The 12038-nt window shown below is 39.0% G+C and overlaps 1 non-coding gene across 1 annotated transcript; it reads right to left on the minus strand.

The window, feature by feature from the left end:
* Positions 1–1071: 1071 nt before the first annotated feature.
* On the minus strand, positions 1072–1178 carry LOC141699578 (small nucleolar RNA R71). The gene has a single exon (XR_012566025.1). It is a non-coding gene; the product is annotated as a small nucleolar RNA R71 (small nucleolar RNA).
* Positions 1179–12038: the final 10860 nt, after the last annotated feature.

The following is a 12038-nucleotide window of genomic DNA, read 5'->3' on the forward strand; positions in this document are numbered from 1 at the left end:
AACTTCTGTCTTAATTGTGGATGCTTGGTAGAATGGTATTAGTACAATGAAAGTTGGCTTTTATCAGTTTCGTGTTGTTTGATTAATATCATCACCGTTACATGCTAAGGGTAATAATAATAACTATTGAAGGAAGTAGTAATGAAGTTGTGATCTCATGTGTGTTTAATATTGTTAATTCAAGTGTCAATTAAGTGCTTAATTCTCGTAGTTAATTGTAGTTAATAATTAGTTAATCAAATCTAAGCGTTATTGTCTTGACATTGAGAAGTAATTATACATTGGTGAATGAGTGTTAATTGAACATAATTAGTCTGAGTCTCTGTGGGAACGAACTAGAAAGTATTCTATATTACTTGCGAACGCGTATACTTGCGTGTATTATTAGCACGTGTTTTCCGCCTTAACAAGTTTTTGGCGCCGCTGCCGGGGACTCATCGTATTTGTTTAGTTTATGTACTTACCATCACTGGTTATTAGGACTCATTGATTAAGACTTGTTACTTATTGTTTCCGGTTGTGTTTCAGGTACTTTAGCGAGCGTTTATGCAAACACGTTCTCGTACTCACAAGAGGACTTTAGATACGGCTGAGGAGACAGACAAAGTTCTTGGTATTCCGGAGAAGATAGATTTTGAAGATTCGAATACAGAGAGTGAGCAGAGAGAACCAGTAATCATGGGTGATCGTATAGTTCCGGCACATCCAGCCCTTATGGACTTTTCTCGGCCTAAAATTGATGACATTCAGTCAATCATCCTTCATTCGGCTATTCTGGTTAACACTTTTGAAATCAAGCCGGACACTATTCAGATGGTGCAGAATTCTGTTTCTTTTGGAGGTGCTGCTACTGAAGACCCCAACATGCACATCAGGAATTTTGTCGAGATCTGTAGTACTTTCAAATATAATGGTGTGACTGATGAGGCTATCAAGCTGAGGCTTTTCCCATTCTCTCTGAGGGATAAAGATAAGGACTGGTTACATTCTGAACCAGCGGGGTCCATCACTACTTGGCAAGACCTTGCGCAAAAGTTTCTGGTACAGTTCTATCCAATGGCGAAAACTGCGGCTATGAGGAGTGCTCTTACTCAGTTTGCACAGCAACCTACAGAATCCATGTGTGAAGCTTGGGAGCGCTACAAGGAGATGTTGAGAAAGTGTCCACATCATGGTATGCTTGATTGGATGGTGATCACTGGTTTCTATAATGGTTTGGGGGCCCAATCTCGGCCCATGCTTGATGCAGTAGCTGGAGGCGCCTTGTGGGCCAAAAGCTATACTGAGGCTTATAATCTTATTGAGACTATGGCTGCAAATGAGCATCAAAATCCAACTCAAAGGATGATTCCTGGGAAGGTAGCGGGTATTCTGGAAGTTAATGCAGCTACAACTATTGCAGCGCAGCTCCAAGCGCTGTCTTTGAAGGTCGATTCTTTAGCCACCTATGGAGTCAATCAGATAGCTATGGTCTGTGAGCTTTGTGCAGGTTCTCATGCTATGGATCAGTGTTCTCTTATTAATGAATCTGTTCAGTACGTGAACAATTATCAGCGACCGCAGCAACCTGTACCAGCTACTTATCATCCTAACAACAGAAATCATCCAAATTTCAGCTGGAGCAATAATCAGAATGCTATTCAGCAACCATATCAGCAAGGCGTAAGTAAACAGTTTAATCCACCTGGATTCCAGCAACCACAGCATTATGCTCAAAGGCAATTATATCCTCAACAAGGAGGTGCAGCTCCACATTCTAGTGCTGATTTCGAGGAACTCAAGCTGTTGTGTAAAAGTCAGGCTGTTTCTATCAAGATATTGGAAAATAAAATTGGTCAAATAGCCAATGCAGTGCTCAATCGTCAACCTGGCACACTTCCCAGTGATACTGAAGTGCCAGGTAGAAAGGAAGCTAAAGAGCAAGTCAAGGCTATTACCTTAAGGTCTGGAAAAGTTGCTGATGCTGAAAAAGCAAAAGATGGAGAAGTTGAAGTTGGTGATGAAGAAGCTAAGCAAAAGGAGAAAGCGGCAGAACCAAAGAAGACTACTGTTGAACACACTCTTCCTGAGGGTAATACAGGGGAGAAACAACTCTATCCTCCACCACCTTTCCCTAAGAGATTGCAACAACAAAAGCTGGATAAGCAGTTCAGTAAGTTTCTGGAGGTGTTCAAGAAACTTCACATCAACATACCTTTCGCTGAGGCTCTGGAGCAAATGCCTAGTTATGCGAAATTTATGAAGGTATTCTTTCAAGGAAGGTGAAACTGGATGACCTGGAGACCGTTGCTCTAACGGAAGAGTGCAGTGCTATGCTGCAACAAAAATTACCTCCAAAGCTTAAAGATCCAGGTAGCTTTATCATTCCTTGCACCATCGACAAGTTGTCTTTTGACAAATGCATGTGCAATTTGGGAACAAGCATCAATCTGATGCCATTGTCTATCTTCAAAAAGTTGAATTTTCCTGATCCAAAGACCACCTACATGTCTCTACAATTGGCTGATCGTTCTATTACATACCCACGAGGCATAGTGGAGGATGTGCTAGTAAAGGTGGATAAGCTCTTCTTTCCTGCAGACTTTGTTATTCTGGATTTCAAGGAAGATAAGAAGATTCCCATAATCTTGGGGATACCTTTCTTGGCTAGAGGTCATACCTTGATAGATGTGCAGAAAGGTGAACTTACTATGAGGGTGCAGGATCAGGATGTGACATTCAATATATTCAAAGTGATGAAATTCCCTACTGAAGACGAGGACTGCTTAAAGGTGGATTTGATTGATTCTGCGGTTACTTCAGAACTTGATCATATGCTAATGTCTGATGCATTAGAGAAAGCCTTAGTGGAGGACTTTGATAGTGATGATGAGGATGGCAATGAGCAACTACAATATCTAAATGCTTCTCCTTGGAGGTGAAAGCTAGACATGCCATTTGAATCTCTTGGTACTTCTGACCTCAAAAATGCTGAAGGAAATCTCAAACCATCTATTGAGGAAGCACCTGTCTTGGAGCTTAAACCATTGCCTGAACACTTGAGGTATGCTTTTTTAGGTGATGCATCTACTTTACCTGTTATTATTGCATCTGACCTTTCGGGTAGTGAGGAGGACAAACTCTTGAGGATCTTGAGAGAATTCAAATCGGCTATCGGATGGACTATAACAGACATAAAATGGATCAGCCCCTCGTACTGCATGCATAAAATTCTGCTAGAGGAAGGTAGTAAGCCAACGGTGGAGCAACAGCGAAGACTTAATCCTATCATGAAAGAATTAGTGAAGAAAGAAATTCTGAAATGGCTGGATGCAGGAATCATATATCCTATTTCTGACAGTTCGTGGGTGAGCCCCATGCAATGTGTACCTAAGAAAGGAGGTATTACTGTGGTAGAAAATGAGAAGAATGAGCTCATTCCCACTCGAACAGTCACAGGATGGAGGGTATGAATGGATTACAGAAAGTTGAACAAGGCCACGAGGAAGGATCACTTCCCTCTTCCATTTATTGATCAGATGCTTGACAGGTTGGCCGGTCATGAGTATTATTGTCTTCTAGATGGCTATTCGGGGTATAATCAGATATGTATTGCACCAGAGGATCAAGAAAAGACTACCTTCACTTGTCCATTTGGCACGTTTGCTTTTTGCAGAGTTTCATTTGGCTTATGTGGTGCACCGACCACTTTTCAGAGATATATGATGGCTATATTCTCTGATATGATTGGAAATAATGTCGAGGTGTTCATGGACGACTTCTCTGTCTTTGGACATTCGTATGATGAATGTTTGAATAATCTTCGTGCGGTGCTCAAAAGGTGCGTGGAAACTAATTTGGTGCTCAATTGGGAAAAATGTCACTTTATGGTGCGTGAAGGCATTATTCTTGGGCATAAGGTATGTAGCAAGGGTCTCGAGGTGGACAAAGCCAAGGTGGGAGTCATTGAAAATCTTTCAACACCTATTTCTGTGAAAGGAATCTGTAGTTTTCTTGGTCATGTGGGTTTTTATCGGCGTTTCATCAAGGACTTCTCGAAGATATCAAAGTCGTTGTGCAACTTGCTCGAGAAAGATGTGCCTTTCAAATTCGATGATGAATGCTTGACGGCATTCGAGACTCTCAAGAAGAGTTTGATAACTTCACCAGTTATTACGGCACCTGACTGGACAGAGCCTTTTGAGATGATGTGTGATGTGAGTGATTATGCGGTGGGCGCAGTTCTTGGGCAGCGCAAGAATAATCTCTTTCATGTTGTCTACTATGCTAGTAAGACTCTAAATGGAGCTCAAATGAACTACACCACTACTGAGAAGGAGCTCTTGGCTATAGTCTTTGGTTTCAAAAAAATTCGATCTTATTTGCTTGGGACAAAGGTGACAGTATTCACTGATCATGCGGCCATTCATTATTTTGGTTCCAAGAAGGATTCGAATCCTAAAATTATTCATTGGGTGCTCTTGCTACAGGAATTTGAGTTAGAGATCAAGGATCGAAAAGGTACTGAGAATCAAGTAGCTGACCATCTCTCTAGATTGGAGAATCCCGATTCTACTTCACATGATAAGACATTGATCAACGAATCTTTTCCGGATGAGCAGTTGTTCACAGTTCAAGAGGAAGAGCCATGGTTCGCAGATATTGTGAACTTTCTTATCAGCAATATAATGCCTTCTAATATGAATACAGCTCAAAAGAAGAAGTTTCTGCATGAGGTGAAGTGGTATATGTGGGATGAACTGTGTTTATTTAGACAGGGAGCTGACCAGATCATCAAGAGATGTATCACATTTGAGACAGAGGGGATATTACGAGACTGCCACTCCACAGTTTATGGTGGACATTATGGTGGTGAGAACACGACAACTCGTATTCTGTAAGCAGGTTTATTCTGGCCTACTTTTTTTAAGGATGCTCATCAGTTCATTTTAAGGTGTGATCGTTGCCAAAGAGTGGGGAATCTTACGAAGAAGGATGAGATTCCGTTAAATGTGATGCTTGAAGTCGAGGTCTTTAATGTTTGGGGAATCGATTTCATGGGGCCATTTGTCTCGTCCTGCAATAATCAGTGTTTCTTGCTGGCAGTTGATTATGTCTCAAAATGGGTAGAAGTCAAGGCTCTACCGACGAATGATGCAAAGGTAGTGCTGAATTTTCTTCATAAGCCGATTTTCACAAGATTTAGAACACCACGACTAATCATAAGTGATGAGGGGTCGCATTTCTGCAACCGTAAGTTCACTTCTATGATGCAGCGCTACAATGTGAATCATCGTGTTGCTACTGCCTATCACCCATAAACGAATGGTCAAGCGGAAGTGTCTAATAGAGAGATCAAGCGCATTCTAGAGAAACTTGTTTGTCCGTCAAGGAAGGATTGGTCTTTAAAGCTCGACGAAGCTATTTGGGCTTACAGAACATCATACAAGACTCCACTTGGGATGTCCCCATTTCAACTTGTTTATGGTAAGGGATGTCATTTACCTGCGGAGCTTGAACATAAAGCCTATTGGGCGTTGAAGAAGTTGAACCTTGATCTAGATACAACTGGAAATAAGTGAATGCTTCAGCTAAATGAACTTGATGAATTTCGACTCCAAGCGTACGAGAACAACAAAATGTACAAGGAAAAAGTGAAAAGGTGGCACGACAGGAAGCTATATCGTAAGTCATTTGTGTCGGGGCAGCAAGTTCTTTTATTCAACTCTCGTCTCCGACTTTTTCGTAGAAAGTTGAAATCAAGGTGTTCTAGACCTTTTATTGTCAAAACTGTGTTTCCATATGGAGCGGTGGAGATTTTTGAGAATGATCCGGGTCAAGCATTCAAGGTTAATGGTCAGCATTTGAAGCATTACTATGGGGACACGGCAAACCGGGAAGTGGTTAGTGCCGTTTTATTGTCAACTTGAGCGAAGTACCCTACGTCAAGCTAATGATGAAAAAGAAGCGCTTCTTGGGAGACAACCCAGGATTTGTTGTTATAGGAACCCTTAGAAGTTAGTAACCTATCCAAAACCACAAAAAAATCTGAAAAACCAGACCAAGAATTTTTTTTCCAGAAGGTCCCTGAGTGCCCGCTCAGCTCTGCTGAGTGACCGCTCAGCAAGCTGAGCGACCGCTCAGGGCCCGACTGCCTGAATTTTTTTTAAGCTTAATAAAAATCCAAAAAAAATCAGAAAATAAAAAAACACAAACCCACAACCCATGAGCTATTTTCCCATAAACCCACGTTTTTAACCCTCAACCCCACTCCTAATCAAATTTTAACCCTAATCTTTACCCTATATATACATACAACTATTCCATATACTCCCCCATACACTTTGAAACCTTAAACTCTCTCCCATATTCAAAAACATAAATCTTAAGCACTTTTTCTCAGTTTCAGTGGCACCCAAGAGATCCAGGACGATTGATAGCAGTAGCACTGTTCCTACTGCTGATTTTTCGAGGGGTACTGCTGTGAGACCTCGTTTGTTTGATAGGGCTATTGAGGAGGAGTATACTAGGCTTCTGGGTAAGCTGATTTTGAAGGAAAGGGGATTCTTACCATCGGGGAGGGACGGTGAGTTGTTGCCGATGATTGCTGAGAAGGGTTGGATTTCTTTCTGTGAGTCACCAGAGGCAGTTCTGATGAGCGTGGTTCGCGAGTTCTATATGACGTAAAGGCTGAAAAGAATGGGTTTTCTGTTATGTGTGGGCTGACGGTGGATTATCATCATGCGGCGATTCGCCATGTGACTGGGCAGCGACAGAGGAAGCCCACGGAGGAGAATTGGAACGAGAAGACTGCTGAAGATTTTGACTTGAATTTGATTTGTGTTACTCTCTATAGGTCGGGCACGGTTTGGACGTTCAAGACTGGGACTAACGAGTATCGTCATTTTCCGGCGATTGCGATGAATAGGTATGCCCGTGCATGGAATGCCTTTATTTGTGCTAATATTCTGCCTACTTCACATGCACATGAGATTACAGTTGAGCGAGCACAGTTGTTATGGGGTATTTTGAATGAGGAGTACTATGTGGACCTTGGTGAGTTCATCTACCAAGGAATTCTGAAGTTTTTGAGTGGAGCGAAGCACATGAACATCCCTTATGCATCTACTGTTACAGAGCTTTGCCGAGCAGTGGGAGTTCAGTGGCCTTCTCACGAGCAGTTGTAGCTGCCGGCCGCTCCTATTGATTCCAGGACTCTGAGTGCGATACAGGAGTGGACTGGTGGAGAGCCCGAGGAGAATGGGCTGGGTTATCGTCTTCCAGGAGGGCGTCCAGCAGCTGGTGCTACCATGGCGAGACCGGGGCGTGATAAGGCAGGCTCTTCTAGAGCTCAGGAGGGTGCTGGTGTAATATCCGGGATATATCGTGTAATTATTTTTGCTATTATATAATTATTATGTGTGTTCAGTATCTATTCTGTGAGTTAATTGTTAAGTGTTATCTGTACTTGAATATTCAAAAATAATATTAATTGAGTATTTTAATTTTTATATTTCCAAAATAAAATATAGATAGTTGTCATATCTTCCTAATTATTTTTATGTTGGTTTATGGATTTATAAGAATCATATGAAATTTCTAAAATCTTTTTCCGGGTAATTAAAATCTAATTTATAAAAACGGGAACCAACCGACGTCAACCGTTGTTACGTTTTTGGAACCCGAAACTCATTCGAGAACTCCTTCCTAACCTAATTGTAATATTCCGAGCATATTCCATGTTTCGACTTTTTCGATCCGGCTTACGGTTTGTCTTGCGCGAGTCCCGGTGCAATATTTTCGATACACTATTCGTTTCGGTAAATCAATAAAACCCGTATTTTCGATAAACGGGAGCTTTTTATTAAACTATCCCAATTATCACTTCGTAATACGTGTAACCAGGCGCTGAGACCAAGACCGCAGTACAAATTGTACTGATTTGGATAATTATCCCCAAAACCGATACCGTTTAGATCAGTTTTTACAAATAAACGTACCGTTTTATATCCGGAATGATCCAACGGGATACAAATTTTCTATAATTATAAATAGCCTTTTACCGTATTTTATTTCGTTAATTATATAATTTTCAGAGAAAAGCCCTAATTTCTTAAAACTGTTATAAGAATCAAACAGCAAAATGAAGGCATTACCGATCTCTGTTTTTAAATCTTGAGTAACCAAAACGAAGGATTTGAAGTGTTCTATCAGATTCTGAGCTTTGTTTCACTGCAGAAATCGAGGTTATTTTTCTAAAAATTTATTTATTTTTGAATTTATTTTATTAAAAATATGAATTTTTGTTCGGATGATTGTTTGTATGATTTGATGATTGCATGTTGTAGAGCTTGTTTTCCTGATGATTTTCATATGTCATACGTCTGATTTGGAGTTCAATAACATGCTCAAAAGTGGGTTTAATTTTCGAATTTCAAAATTAGGGTTTATAACCCGTATGAATGTTTTCAATTGAAATTTGGGGGTTTTTGATTCAGGGGTTATTAACTGTTGATTTATAGTGGGTTGTGTTCCTTATAAAATTTGCAATCGATTGATATATAGCTCGTTAACAGAGGATGCTTGAATCGAAGGGAGTTGTGTTTTAAAGATTTGCGATGTTCGCCGGAAACCGGCGATGTTCTTGGCCAATTTCCGGCCAGAACAGGGATGATTAGAATGTTTTGAATGCATGAACAAGTTCCTGGTGTTGTGTAGTGTTGATCTGGAGGTGTTGGTGGGGTGAGGACGCCGGGATCGTCTTCTCCGGCCACCCCCGATTTTCCGGCGACTGAAACTGCAAAATTGCAGTTTAGTCCCTGTATTTTTGAAGATGGTGAAGTTTAGTCCCTGTAGTTTGCAAAGTTTTCAAAAATAGGACCCCTGTTTATAAAATGTTTAAAAATCATATTTCCTATTTATTTTTATTAAAAAAATTCATTTTTAATTTCTGAAAATTCTGAAAATTATTATTTTAATTCCAAAAATTATTTTTAATTCACAAATAAATCTGAATTAATTAGTTAATTAATTTCAGTTAATTTATAATTAATTAATTGGTCAATTAATTCGAAAATTAATTGATTAATTGATTTAATTAATTATTAATTGATTTTAATTAGTTATTTAATTAGATTTAATTATTTAAAAATGATTTAAAAATTCTGAAAAATAGTTTCGAGCTTTAAAATATTATTCTAAATTATTTCCAAGGCTCGATAATTATTCTAAAATTATTTCGGAGCCAGAATGGGCCAACCGAACCCTGTTTATTATTCCGAAATTGATCCAACGACCCGTTTTAATTCCGAAAAATGTTTTAAAAATCATTTTAAATACCCGAAAGCATATTTATGACCCGAGACTTCTTTATAGATGATATGTCATTGATTATGTGATGTATTATGTGTTATACGTGACCTGTTGTTTGACTATCGGTCTATATATTCAGTGTTTACTTTGTTATTGCATAGATTTCAATCCGTTAATCGGATTTGGGTAAAACGAAGGGTAGATAGAAGTATGTATTGAATAGAATCCTGTGAGTTGATGATTGATAGATGCTTATGATATGTTAGCAGAAGAGGCAAGGCGTAGGAAAGGGAAACAGGTAGTTGAGGAGTAAGACGATTGAGATTGAAAGCAAGTGCAGGATAGTAAGCTAATATCAGGCAAGTGTTCTGAACTTTCTCGAGATATTGTAATTCTTGATAGTCTTGTTGACATTGCAAGTGCTTTGAAGCACGGAAACCTAAATCCTGATTTCAGTTATTGTTCTTGAGCTATGAACCATATTCTTTCTAATCCATTGATTATTGTATACCCAAACAAGAACCACAAATCTACGATACTACTCCACAAATACATACAAACTAAATACCAGACACTGAACTGAATTATTATATACTCAATCCATGATATCTTATGCTTTGAAAGACCAAATCCTTGAAACCCTGAAACGTTGTTTCCTTTGTTATCCAATTCTTTCATTACCCAGCATTCAAGCTTTGAAAGTACCTTGTTGATCCTTACAAGGATTGAAACCCTTTCATTGTTAAACATTTATTGTTGTTAATAATTTCGGTTATTGTTTATTATTGCATATTCTGTTATTATGTTAGAATTGGATTGTTTTTATAAAATTGTGGACCAGATTCGTGGTCAGACCATATAATGGTCAAGTTAGGCCAATGTGTGCCTTGGATCCAGTAGTTAGAGCAATGTTGTGTGCCTTGCTCGGGGTTAGTGCGTGACTGATCAGCAGCCTAACCTTGGTATTTAAATTAAAAGTATAATATCCAATTCTAAATCATAATCCATTGTTCACTTGATATCATAAACATATTCACCTGATGATCATTATTCTCAGTTTTGTCATTGTGACTTGTTGAGCTAGTTAGCTCATTTGTGCGATGTTGTTTATATTCTTTCCAGTTAAAAAGGAACCAGTTGGTAAAGAGGATCCCCAGTCCAACGCGAGAGCTAGGGGTTCATGTTGAGAAAGCTGAGCTAGTAGGCTTCTTTTAGAATAATTTAAGTTTGTAAAAGTTTGTAATAATGTTTAATACTCGGTTTGAATTTGAAATAGTTGGGATTTGAACGGTTTGTAATATATAGTGTGTTTGGCTTGTGTGCATACTTTAACCTGTTGCGGTCCGTGGTGATTGGTAAGTAGGGTCATTACATATATTATTATTATCTTTATTATTGTTATAAGCAGGTTATAATTAAGGTGTTTGTGTGGACCCCAAACTTCTGACCCGGATTTGGAGGGCGCCACAGCTGGGATGGCTGATGCCCAGTATAGGAGGCTGTCGAGGAGGATGGATGCTATGTACGAGACAGAGAGCAGGTTTGCTCAGGAGCTCACCCTTGCACTTGGGACTGCTTTTAGAGGCCTTGGAACTGACATCCAGTGGCCCGTTTTTGGTGAGGACTCTGCGTATTCGCCTCCTGATACTCCACCCTCTAAGGGTGATGATGATTTCTCCGAGTAGGTATATCCTGTGTTCCTTTCTACTACCTTCACTAGGGACAGTGAAGATTTTAAGTTTGGGGGTGGTAGTTAAGGAATATTTTGTGTGTGTGTCATATAGTTGCATATTCATGATAGTTTAGTTCATACAATTGCATATTTTTTCCATATAGTTTTTTTTAATTTTATTTTATAGCTTTATTTATTATGTCATTTAGCTCATGCATATACCATGATCCCTTTTGCGTTGCTTTACCAATTGATTTGTGATGTTGATGCGAGTGTAGTGATAGCGTTAAAGCGATGTTGAGTCTTGTAGGTTGACGTGCATGCTAGAAACACTTGTAATTTCACTAAGTCTTAGAGAATGCTTAAGGACTAGATTGTTGTCATGGTTTGATAGTTTTCAAGGTTAATCTATTGATTATACTTAGAATTTATAATAGGTTCTTAGTGATAAAAGGCATGAAAAGAAAAATTGGAGTAAAAATTGGAATTCATTGCTAATTGTGGCTAGGCGTTAATTGGCTAGTAGCCGGCTCATATTTTTATACGAGTAGTCTAGGGTTGAGTAAGATGGAGCGAAACGCACTTGCTCAGAAATTTGAAAAAAAAAGAAAAAAAAGAAGAAAAAAATAGAAAGAAAAAAAGAGAAAAAAACAAAAAAGAAAACAAAGAAAAGAAAAAATAGAGAGTTAATGCATAACTGATCACGAGTGGGCTCTTTGGTATTCGAGTTATTAAGTTTTTAGGGGACTTTGTGCCTAGTGACCTAAGGCTTTTATAGTCTGGGATCCGCTAACCTAACGCTCGCTAAATGGATACCATTGCATAAGTCTTTTCTAGACCTCACTCATTGCACGGTCAAATAAGCATTTGTTTGTGTGTTAATTAAAAAGCATGATTCCGTAATAAGCTCCAGTAATCTTGAAGTGTTATAAGTCATTTTGTGCCTAAAAATTTATTCTTCGTATAATCATGTGCTTACCTTGAGGATAGTCGAGTTATGATAATTGATCTAGTTTCGAAGCATATCTGTTAAGCATCCGCAAACACCATGTTTCTGGCTGTATGTTAGTTTGCA

This window comes from Apium graveolens, chromosome 11, assembly GCF_009905375.1.
Source record: "Apium graveolens cultivar Ventura chromosome 11, ASM990537v1, whole genome shotgun sequence".
Lineage (NCBI taxonomy): Eukaryota > Viridiplantae > Streptophyta > Magnoliopsida > Apiales > Apiaceae > Apium > Apium graveolens.